The 13072-nt window shown below is 32.7% G+C and overlaps 1 protein-coding gene across 2 annotated transcripts in view; it reads left to right on the top strand.

Annotated features, from left to right (window-relative positions):
• Sesn (Sestrin) overlaps window positions 1-13072 on the top strand; it is a 211286-nt gene that overhangs the window by 109261 nt on the left and 88953 nt on the right. The window lies entirely within an intron of this gene.

The raw sequence follows: 13072 nt of genomic DNA, 5'->3' as shown, positions 1-13072 counted from the left end.
AATTAGCGTTATTAGCGCGGCTAAGTAAAGCAGTCAAATACACTCGCGCTCGAAGTTTGCCGCCTTGATTAAGGAGACAATAATTTAACGCGACTACGCCCGTTTGTTCCCGCAATTATCATTCGTGATATACTGAGCACCGCTCGGAGGATCGCGTGAGGATAGAGAGAGAGAGTAGATTGAGATTATTATCCGATAACAATGCATATCTACACATTACAATTTTATTATATTATTTCATTAAAGATAAACTGCGAAAAAATTAGATAAATTAAAGAAACCGGAAACACTCAAGGAAGTGTCAGCGTGTCATCGTGTGTCATCGCGTAAAATCAATCGTAATACATATAATATTATTTGATGGATATTCCCAAGGATATATTTTTATTAAATATTGTATTTATTAAGAGATATTACAGATAATTAGCGACATATAAATATGTACTATTTTCTTATCGTACACGCATTATTGATCATTAGCATCTATTTTTTCAGTCAATTTTGAAATGCATCTCTTAAAAAAAATATGTTAATTATATTATCTCTGTATAATAAAAAATGTATATATACAATATTTTTTAATTTGAAATTTATATAATATATTCTTGTTTTTAAAAGAAGCATTTCGAAACTGTCTAAAAATAAATGCTAATGATTAATAATGCGTGCATGATAAGAAAATTATTAGCGTACAAACAAGTACATAATCTAACGCGACGAATAAACAAGAGAGCAGAAACTGATTTTGATATCTCGCTTAATCAGCCTCGGCTTCAGTTCCTTGATTGACGGGAAAGATCCAATCTAAATTCACCAGAGGGCCGTCATTAACCGGGATGTACTCGGTGATCCAAAAATAAAGTCGGGCCGTCCAACGTTACAAGCAGTACTTCTTGCGCGAACTCGCGCTACTAAGAGAGGAGAGGTTCTATCTTTACTTTTGTGTGCGAGCTAACCGTCGCGCGATATCTTTGGCTTGTTTATACAGGGCGTATTGCGAAACGCTTTTCTAGGATCGGTCAGATTCGCGCGTCGGGCCTGTAAATTTTATAATTACTCACATACACGCCGCGTTCTCCATCGCGCTTTCTCGTGAAAATTCTTTGCTTCACCTCTCGCTACGGCGATATTTAATTATCGCGATTTGCCATTATTTTTAACACGGATAGACCGCTTGTAACAAGACAAATAGGCTTGTACTTTTTTCGAATCTGCAACAATTATTTAATATTATTATACACAGTCACAGAGAGAATTTTCTCTTAGAATTTACCCTGAAAATTATGGTAATCGTGGAACAATATGGTATGGAAAGAATTTTATCTGAGAATTTCTCTGATTAATATTTATCACAATAAAATATAAAATAGGTTTGATTAATTTTACTAAAAGTATAGTAAAATTTACTAATAGTAAAATTCACCACCGGGTAAAATTGGTAAAATTAATCAAACATTTTTAAAATTCTTTCCATACCATATTGTCTCATGATTACCATAATTTTCAGGGTAAATTCTAAGAGAAAATTCTCTTTGTGTAATTTATTTACATATTCGTAATAATTAAAAAAATTATTAAGTGTCTAGAACCAAACTTTTTTAAAATATACATATTTTTTAATTAAAATAATATTTTTTAAAAATAAATAATAAAAAATTAAAAATATTTTTAATTAAAAAAAATATATATATGTGTGTATGTGTCGCTTTAATTTTTAGATGATTGATTTCTGATTTCGAGGCCTAAAAATAACGTTCTAGTGTCAATATTTAACTTATTAACGAATCTATGATACGCGCAAAGATCTTAATCGTTACCACTAATTGGCAATTATAGAGAGCGATAAGTATCGCGTTAATTTCCGACAATTATCTCCGTAACCCTAGCTTTCACCGACTTGTAATTTCGCCGGGGCTCACAACAGAGAATCGGGAATGGCGTAGAAAAACGGTAGCAGAAAGAGAATGCGTCTTTCCGCTCTCGGAGCATTGGTCATCGCAATTAGATGAATGCAGTTCCCGGGATCGTCGAGGTGGAGAGAACGAAAGAGGAACCCCCCCCTCCCCCTCGTGATTAGCGGGCGCGAGTCTGCAATTAATATGATCTCGCAAGAAAGCGGACACGCGAGCGAGCCACGTATATAACTTGCAAAATATCGCGAGATATCACTCCTATACTCCATATAGTATAGCGTATTCTGCTTTCACTCGCGAGAGAAGAAAATCGGCCGTATAGGTTCGACAATAATGATCGCGCGATACGTTCCTTGAATATTACGCGTGTCATTAATTAAGAATTAGCTTTCCAGACGTTTTTTTTTTCGCAACTGCTCTCGAAGCGAACCGGCGAGATAGATAGGAAATTAACCGGCTCTATTTGTATATATATATCCCAGAGAGCGCATATACTCGCTATAATTATAAACGGTTAACGGCCTCTTAAAGATACAAAATATTGCTGAGAATCTAATAATAGAGGGGTTCTACTCCGACAACTCTCGACGATCCATGAGAGAGAGATATTCTCCGCCAATAGATATGTAGTCGTTCGCAAGAAAGTACGAGAAAATGTTTCAGAGTAAAGTATAAAAATAGAAAGTCGCGTTTGTTAACCCGATATTTTATACTCTTTAATCGAGACGAGAATAGATAATCATATGCGTGTGTATGTATTTGTTACGCGGTGTTCTTACACTTTGCCTCGTCGAGGGATTGCGTAACGATTGGACGCGTGAAACGGTTTTACAGGTATCGTACGGCCTCGAATGCGCGCAGACATTTATTATTTCTGCTATCTATAAATCCGCCGCGTCGTTTAACATATGCTCCAACAATGTAGAGCAACCACTTGATGCTGGACGTTCTTGCCAACGCAAACAGGAGAAATAAGCACAGCACATATACACATACATACCCGGTCTCCATCTCCACTATATGAATTCTCTGACGCTGTTTCTTGAGACAGAGATTGATTTTTCGCGACGAACTTTGCCACGAAATTTTATTCTTTTCACAATTTCTTTTTTTGTATAATAATAATAATTTATATAATAATACACAGAGAGAATTTTCTCTTAGAATTTATCCTGAAAATTATGGTAATCGTGGGACAATATGGTATGGTATATAAAAATAATAAATCTATCACAATAAAATATAAAATATATATGATTTAATTTTACTATGCAGTTTAGTAAAATTAATTAAACATGTTTTATATTTTATTGTGATAAATCAGAAAAATTCTCATAAAATTCTTTTCATACCACATTGTCTCACAATTATCACGATTTTCAGGGTAAATTCTAAGAGAAAATTCTCTCAGTGTAATATTATATATATATATATATATAATTATTATTATTGTATTGTATAAAATAATAATATTATTATTTACATAATAATAATTTTTGTGGAACAAAATCTCTTTGCTCTTTTTAAGGCAACGCCTGCTTCTTTCTTGCTATATAACTTTATACCGCGGTTCGATCTCGATATAGCTTGATATATCTCGAGCATGTAGGGCACTCATGTCAGACAAGGTATGGAGCCAGGTATATATTCTCTGAAATATTCGCTGCTCGTCACCCACATCACATATTACGTTGCTGTGCAGTGCGTATTGCACGTACGTGTGCGTAAGACACTCGATTCACATTATCACCGGGTATGTATGTGACGACCTCATGCTACGCGGCTTCAATTTCGCTTCGCGAAGCACTTCGCCTGAGAAGGGTCCGCAAGAGATACAATTAAATGACAAAATAATAGAGAATGATAGAACGTCTCAGAGTGACTGGGATATTAAAAGCGCGTTCACAATCGCGGACATTAGGATACAAAAATATCGTCTCGATATTGAGGCATCGATGATTGCTATTACAGGGTGTCCTACCCTTTGGAAAAAAATCGGGAAAATTAGGGATTTTTTTTTACTTTAAAAAGAATTTTTTCATAGAATTTTATTGAGACTTAAGGAATTTTTTTCAAAATTGTGTCTTTGAGAATTTTATCCTTATATTGCAAACTGTCGATGATCAGCTGATTGTCAAGTTAACAATCGTATATTAGAAAGCGCGTACAATAGAAAAAAAAACTTATTTTGAAAAATCACAAATTCTTTTCTTAATTTATCTGGAATTTTAAATGAAGGTACCAGGAAGATGAGTGAGAGAAATCCCAAACAATTTTTTTTCGAGTAGATACTTTGTATTATGAAGTCGGAGGATTTCGAGAGAACTTCGAACGCAAAGAATATCAGAATATGTGTGTCCCCTTTACTCGAAGTGTTAAACTAACAGGAACTACTTGTACTTATTTATATATTTCGTGGCTAATAATAGTTACACATTTACGAGTTAGAAAAGTTGAAAAAGAGCTGAAGTTACGAGGCAACAGGTTCGTATAATCGCCGTGTAAAAGTAAAGTGAACTATGCGGCGACTTGGCAGTTCGTTGGTTCTCCGTTCGCGAACGATCGTAATAAATTCGTTACACGCGTCGTTTTACTTCACACTTTCGTCATGCACGGCACACGTGATCGGCAAAGTTCTGAGGTTCTCTTCTCGTCGAGGGAAATCCTTGTCTTCGAATATTACGCCGTTAGATCGTTGAATGGTTCGAAAAAAAAGAAATAGAAAAAAATAAGACACGAGCATCAAAAATATAAAAAACGAACACCTTGTAACTTTTTTATCTTACTTTTAAAACAGAGAGACGCGAGTTCATAATTTTCAAACTTACGCAATAATCCATTTGCATTTATTTATTATTATTATTATTATTTTTTAAGACGTTGCGTCGTTTCTTTTTTTTTCTGCAATTAAGTTTCGCAGAATGGCTCCTCCACGAGTTGTATTTTAATGCGCGAAGATAAACAATAAACTACTTCTCGGAGAGAGAATCTCAACGCATGGGTTACTCTCGACTCTCTAAGTTTCTTGAGATGAACTTTTCTTGAGTCCTCGCCATCTGTTGCCACTCGTGTACTCTTGAACTCGAACGACGAAGCAAAAGAACAAGTCAATAAGCAGCTTGAAGTTTCGCAGCGTGCTTCTCGTAGTTCCGGAATGCTTTGCAATGTGAGCCGAGTTTCAGGACCATTGACCTAATTCCGCATCTCGAAATAAAGATGTAACGAAATGAGATTTAGACTTTTGGATGGCTTATCAAATTACAGAGAATTAATTTCAGCGTAAAACTAATTTATTTTTACAGTCTTAAATTTGCATAAATAAATATATTATTTTTTCTAAATATATATTTTATAAATATATATATATATATAAATTTTTTATTTAATTTATATATATATTTTTTATATATAAATAATAATTTATATATATATATAAATTTATATAATACATATAAATATTTTATATTTATATTTAATATTGAATATAATTTAATAAATTTAATAAAACTTTTCTTATGGAAAAAAGTAAAATAAGTATGACAAGAAGAAAGAAGAGAAATTTAGCTCTTAATACACACGCAAATTGTTTTTGCACATATTGCTTGCACTCCTAGACGCGAATGCGCTATTGCTATCCTCCTGAGTTTTCTCAACACGTCGTCCCGCTTGTCAGGGCCGCGTTCGAGCAGATCGATCGATCGGCGAATAAATAAAGGCGCGCCACGCCTGCTGCTCGATGTTTACCAGAGAGAATCACGATTCTCCATCACCTCATTTCAATAAACGCGCAAGAGCGACTTGCGCGCTCGGAAAGTATCTAATCTCCGGGGGCGAGATAAGCCTAATCGAGACTCTCTAGCCGCAGCTTTATATACCCTCATAGACATAAAATATGTGCTAAGGAAAGGTCGCGCGCAACTCACATAATGCGTCACTCGTCGGCGATTGAAAACGAAGAATCAGACGCCGAGATGTCTCTCACGCATCGTTTCGCATCTTGTTCGTCGATAAGAAATCGCGCGCGATTTTAAGTTCGGTGTGCGAGGTCAACGATCCGTCGCGTTTCTAACACAAATAGGTAGAGATAGTCTTAGAAAACGCTCGCGTGGAATGTAGTTGCTTCCCGAAATAATCGCGAGCATTCGAGAAGTGGTCTGCGAAAATAATCACGCGAATTTTAACCGTTCGCAATCCACAATAACGTATTTTTAAACAGATCAAAAACAGAGAGATAGTGAGGGAGGGGAAGAGAATTATTCTGTCTCGATACATTTGACACAACCTGTATTTTTTTAAATATATAACTCCTTTATATATATTTATCTCATATGCGACGAACTACGAGCAGGTTTGATGTTTTTTCTTAAATAATATTTTACCGCAAAATAATTGAATTAAATAATACAATGAATAACATTACAGTACAAGAAACATATTTTATTTTTGTATTACTAATAATAAAATTATTGCTAGAAAATTTTATTAAAATAAAATATAATATTTTATTTTTAGATAATATTATATTATATTTTATTTTTAATTACTTTATTTTGTATAATAAAATTATACAAAATAAAGTAATTAAATAAAATAATACGATAAATAATATAACAGTACACTGAGAGAATTTTCTCTTAGAATATACTCTGAAAATCATGGTAATAGTGGGAAAATATGGTATGGAAAGAATTTTATTTTATATATTATATTTACTAAACTGCATGATAAAATTAATCAAACATATTTTATATTTTATTATAACAGATATTATTATTTTTATTGTAATAAATATAAATCAGAGAAATTCTCATAAAATTCTTCCCATACCATATTGTCCCACGATTACCATGATTTTCAGGGTAAATTCTAAGAGAAAATTCTCTCTGTGTACGAAGAAGAACATATTTTATTTTTATGTTACTAAAATAATTATTCAAAAATAATTCTAACAATCTAAATGGTGTTTTACATAATATGGAGAAACGAAGGAAAAAAAAAACGATATTTATTTATTAGCGAGCGCACGCTAAAATCTATTTCCGGCGCGTTTCGCTTCTCGCGGAAGCGAACTCCTTTTTCTCGCGCAACCTTCTCGAGAGTCAGCAGCTTCCTTCCTAAACTCTAGGAAAATGATTCCGTTCGAGCGGTTCGATAAACATCTTATTTCGGGCCGTGTCGAAACGTCGCGGTGGTGTGGCCGCATGCCGTGCCGCGATCGCTAAAAATACCGGACGTCCCGCCCCCGGGTGCACCGGCACTCGGTGAAACTGCAATCGAAAATAACCCTCTCGAAACACCTGGCACTCCCGGTGTTCTATTCGGCATCGCCGAATTGGATCCTATCATTCGCGGCCCCTCTGCTTCCCCATCCGGAATTCTCGCACGACACACGCACCTGTCCCACGCATTCTTTCCGTCTACGGAATAGATACATATGTGACGGTATTTTGTGTGTATTTAGATATCATCGAACTCTTGCAATAACGCGACATCGAATGCATTTCATATAAAATAATTATATTTGGTTGTTACATCGAGAAAATCGACCGATATCAAAATTTTATCATTTTTTTTATAAGCACATAAAGTAGTTAATTTAATATAACATAATAATTAATATAATATGTTTTTATAATATATTATATTATTTTATAATATATTTTTAATATATTATAATAATTAATATAGAGGAAAAGGTTTATCCACAAATGAAATGAAATAAAGAGCTTGTAATAACTAATAACGCATGATGCCGATTGGGATTGACAGTATAGGATCAAGAATGTGCCGTTATCGCGAGAAAATATACCGTTGCAATATCGCTCAACGAGCTCTTCATCCGCGAAGTCTGTCACGATAAGATTATGGCGTAAAGATTTCACGTGTTTGCGTACTTTGGAAAAATACACTCTGTGATAAGCAAAAAATCAATATTTGTCGCGCATACATAAAAATGCAATTATTTTTGCGACCGCTCGCCGATGATCATACAATTGATTACACTCCTCGATAACTGTCGACGAACCGATTCATCCTAGGGCAGCCTTGAACAGGTGGCTATCATTAATCTCTTTAATCGCGTGAGGGGGAGAAAGAAAAAGTATATTTGCTCAATGTGGGGCTTGAATTCGCTATGCGATTTAGGGTCTGTCATGAGACTTGAAGTCCCATTCTCTACCGACTGATTGTGAGTTCACCTACTTATGTTGACAGCTCTCTTGTCGGAGACAATTTTTCGAAATCGTCGAGAGTAAAAATATTCTGGAAATTAGCAAGCTACATATTTATCTGACCAATGCATGGCTGACCAATGCACGTCTTGTTCTACTTAATACAATTTTCGCGTGATGCAACACTGAGTATTTCGAGCAAGATTTTAATTATTTTGGAAATTATATTAAATTATAAATTTAAAAATTACGCTTATATATAAAATTGCTAATTTATAATTACTAAAATGCAATTAAAATTATTTTAATTAAAAAACGGTAAAATTTATATTTTACATAATAGAAATTAAAATGATATATTATCTTTAAATATATTAATATAATAATTATTATTATTATTATTTGCAAGATAATGATAACAATAATTATTATTTTCAAATATATTTTTCCTAATAAAATTAAGTAAACGAAGAATCTTGCTAGTTATTATAAGTTTATCAGATTACATCGCTTATCATACGTTTATCATACATAAAAAAATGTTATTTTATTGATTATAAATAAAGTTCACTCGACACATGGAGCACAATTCTGATATAAAAAATCTCTTCCGATTGAATTAGGCTATTTATGCATTTGTACAAATAGTTCATTTCTTAGATTTTCGAAATATCGAGAATTACAAACAATATTTTTTAAATATTCTAATGTATTATATAATAATATTCTGTCACCACACACTTTATAATATTTTATAGATATTTTCATAAAATTGCATTTTATAAATATTTTTATAAAACTGCATTTTATAATTATTTTTTTATACAGATTATTGACAATTAACAATGAACTTTAAATGCGTATATATAATGCATGCATTTTTTATTGATTACCGTCATATTTTTATCGTTGCAAAAATTTATTGTCATAGAATATTTATAAAAAAAATCCAGATGACAATTAAAGCTGAATCAGTCCAGAATTGCATAATCGAGAATCAGGATAGCATTGAACTACCTATATTTGCGATTCGACGCGGTTGGCATCTTTCCAAGAAAGGCTCGTTCTATCACGCTGAGTTTCTTAGAAACAGTGTGTCGGTGCATTGGATTTCTCTTCTCTTTCTCATCCCTTTCCCATTCTTTTTGCACGAAGAATGTCATACGATAGACTACTGAGAGAAGGACTTCTCTGAGTTAATCCCCGAACTCTTCTAGTCTCACATAAGGATAAAAACTTTGCCCGACTATAGATTTCACACGTATATAAAACACTGACGGATATATAATGTAGAACTGTAATATATATTTTTTCTTTCACACTTAATTCTACAAAGAAAAGGACTAAAAAATGAATTTCTTTTAATTTATTTATTAAATCTATTTTATTGCAACACACGTGTATATTTTTTTGTAAAAGATACATAGAAGAATTCACGAAATTAATGATAAAGTTATAACTCTAGCTGCTTTGTTCAATCTATATTTTTCAGATCGCATCACGAGTATATCAAATTATCTTTTATTTATTAAACTAAACGATCGAGAAAACGGTTGAGATGCCAAGAAAAAAAAAAGAAATAAATTCAGTCATTTTACATGTTACGTAGTCTAAGGACTTTGTTGTCATCGCTCGTTAATCGTTTTCTCGAGTGTTTTTTATTCGATTTTTATTCGATTTTGCTCGAGTTTATCATTTGTGTACGATTCCACGAATCGTACGTAATCATCAAAATGACGCGAATTCGATGCAGTATTGCATGTGTCGATAATTATGACCAATGCTCCCAAATAATCGCCAGTCATTTCATCATTCATTATCATGTTCCGGTGTGATAAAGCGACATTATCGTGCAATATTGCGTAATGTAACGCGAGCGGAAAATTGGATCATTCTTAATTCAACCTTACTTAATTTTAAGATTATAATTTCCGCATTTTTGCAAAAGAAAAAAAAAACATTACGTTTCTCTCTCCCAACATCTTCTTTCCGATTAAAATTATTTATTTTTCTACCTCTAAGCAATTTCGATCGCGTTCTCGTAAAAGGCTATGACATAATATAAATTATATAATAAATATAAATTATATTTTTTTAGAATGCAATGTAATAGAAAATTCATATAATTGAGAAGAAAGCGCTGTTTACTCCAAAACGTGATACGTGTACTTATATATTATATATGTATTCGTGATGATATCGATATGTATGATAAGGGACCTCTGAAACATCATTGTGTCCATCATCTCCCATCAATTCAACTGTTTAGTTATCGCTGCAGCTGTTCGGGAAAGCCGCGAAATTATTTCGAACAAGGCGCTTATTGTCGCATCGCGTAATATTGAGAAGTTGACACATCGGGAAGTCACTCTGGCGCGATGCCAGGTATATCGTTACGTCGGGAAATTCTGACGTTGGATCTGGACAACGACCCTGAATCCGTGGAATTATGGTTTATTCACAGCGTTCCGTCGATAAGAGTAAATATCTTTTTTTTATGTGAAATGACGCGGAAATATATACATCCGTCGGATAATTTATCGCGGTTGTTCTCGTTATTAGCTTATCTGAAAATATTGCTAACGGAGAAATATTTTTATTGTTTCAAAGCAAAAGAAAAAAAAAATATGAGAGCGAACACAGCGTAGATAAGTATTATAAATTCTTTTTACACATCTGTCTTTCTCTCGGTGTCCACATTTTCTCGATGTCCGTTTCGGGTTATTGCAAATGGCAAGGGAAGAAAAAGTGAATGAAGAGGGAAAGAAAGAACCGAGACGTTTTTTAACTGCTTATTATTTAGAGTTCGATTCGATCATCTCACCGCGTAAAAAAAAGAAAACTCGATGTTTCCGTCATAAATCATTACAAATTCGATTACGATTAACCAAGAGACGACGGCGATAGATAATAATCTGTAGACGAAATTGCGTACACATACATACACACTGGGTGCAAAGGTTCTTCATGCACGGAGAGAATTTTCTCTTAGAATTTACCCTAAAAATCATAGTAATCGTAGAACAATATGGTATAAAAAGAACTTTATAAGAATTTCTCTAATTAATAATATTTATCACAATAAAAATAATAATATCTACACACTAAAATATAAAACATGTTTGATTAATTTTACCATGCAGTTTAGTAAAATTAATCAAACATATTTTATATTTTATTGTGATAGATATTATTTTTATTGTGATAAAAATATTAATCAGAGAAATTCTTATAAAATTCTTTCTATATCATATTGTCCCACGATTACCATGATTTTCAGGGTAAATTTTAAGAGAAAATTCTCTATGCATATTACATTTCCCAGCATTTATTGAGCCGCGAAAGGAGAATCCTCTCCTGTCTCTCTCTCAAACAGCTCAAACAGCCAACGCGACGACGCGAAGCCATATTATACATATTTAATTAACCGGCGATAATCTGTCCGGGGGGACCTGACCTCTCCGATGAGCCGTGAACCTTTCGTGTCAAGGCCGTGGACCGTTACTGCGTCTTCGACAATTTCATATTGCAGTCAACGAGATATAAACAATAGCGATGTTACGTTCAGAGAAAAGGACGTGATCACATTTAAGAATACTAATATGCATTCAATTATCACTTCGCACGCGTGTTCTAAAAGATGTAACAAGGTTCCTTGTGTGTATGTGTGTGTTTGCGATGACGAAACATGACGAGAGGGTCATCAATCAACTGCATTTTACTACGGAATCACCGACTGTGCGTGTTTGCTAGAAAAACAGGTCCGCTGATACGATTGCGCGATCTCTCGTTTATCACGTCGGTGATAAAATTCGATGACGCGCGTAAATTAACAATCCGTATTGCACATTCGAATCTGCATGCCGGACTACGATGTTTGTTTACGGGGAAGAGAGGTTTGTCACAAGAATGTGAAACGATATTTCATAAATGTGTTTTTTCTTTTTTATCGAAGACGGTTCTTTTTTATCTCTCTTTATCTATAAAATAGATTTACAACTATCGTCACGCAATTTTTGATAAGAAATTAGGAACAATGATGTTTCAATAGATATATGATTAATTTTTTTTTAGACTGGAAATGATGGAATATTAGAACGCAATTATTAATATTCAATTTTACGAATTTATGAGATAAAATCTAATTTTTTTACTTATTTCCATAAACATAACAGATTTAGATGAAAAAATATGAAAAACATTTGTTTATGACAAATAGGAATAATGACCACAATTTGATAATACCTCGTATAATGTTGATGCATACGATAAAATGTCTGCTTGACATGCAAAATTACTGTAATTTATAACCAACGCACGAGTTAATGTATTCGGGGTTGAAAAACTGGAGCTAAATACCAGGTTTTCTTGGAAAATTCCGAAAGATCGATTAACTTCCACTGCAATATTGCTTGTAATTTACAATGCGATTCGCATTTATAGATCCTGAATATCTTCCCACAAATATACCATACTTGAACACGTAACGTTATCTTCTATTCGCAGTTATATATAGAACGGTACTAATTGCTTTAATTCCAAGATATTAATATAAATCAAGGGATTTGCAAAGATAACACGCTGAGGCACATAATGAACGAGCGCTATCAATTAGTACTTATTGGCATTCTTTTAGGAATAACATATTAGAGCGGTTTAGTAAACTTATATATATATATATATATATATATATATATATATATATATAAAATTATAATGAAATATGTGTAAAAAATGTATATGATAAAATATTAATATATATAATTTAATATATAATTATTAATTTTATTTAATATATAATTTATTAATTTTATTTAATTAACATTAACATGGAAGAACGATTAAACATAATTGAATATAGAAAAATAATTGAATACATATATCTAATTCTATAATATCTATAATATTATTATATAGAGTTATTATTAAATAAATAAATATACACATATAACTTATACAATTGTTATATAAAAAATTATTCTAAAAAAT

Source organism: Prenolepis imparis, unplaced genomic scaffold, assembly GCF_030444845.1.
Source record: "Prenolepis imparis isolate NDT839.2.m4 unplaced genomic scaffold, iyPreImpa1.0 SCAF_13, whole genome shotgun sequence".
NCBI lineage: Eukaryota > Metazoa > Arthropoda > Insecta > Hymenoptera > Formicidae > Prenolepis > Prenolepis imparis.
The sequence above is the reverse complement of the archived record's forward strand: the minus strand, read 5'-3'. Positions and strand labels throughout refer to the sequence as shown.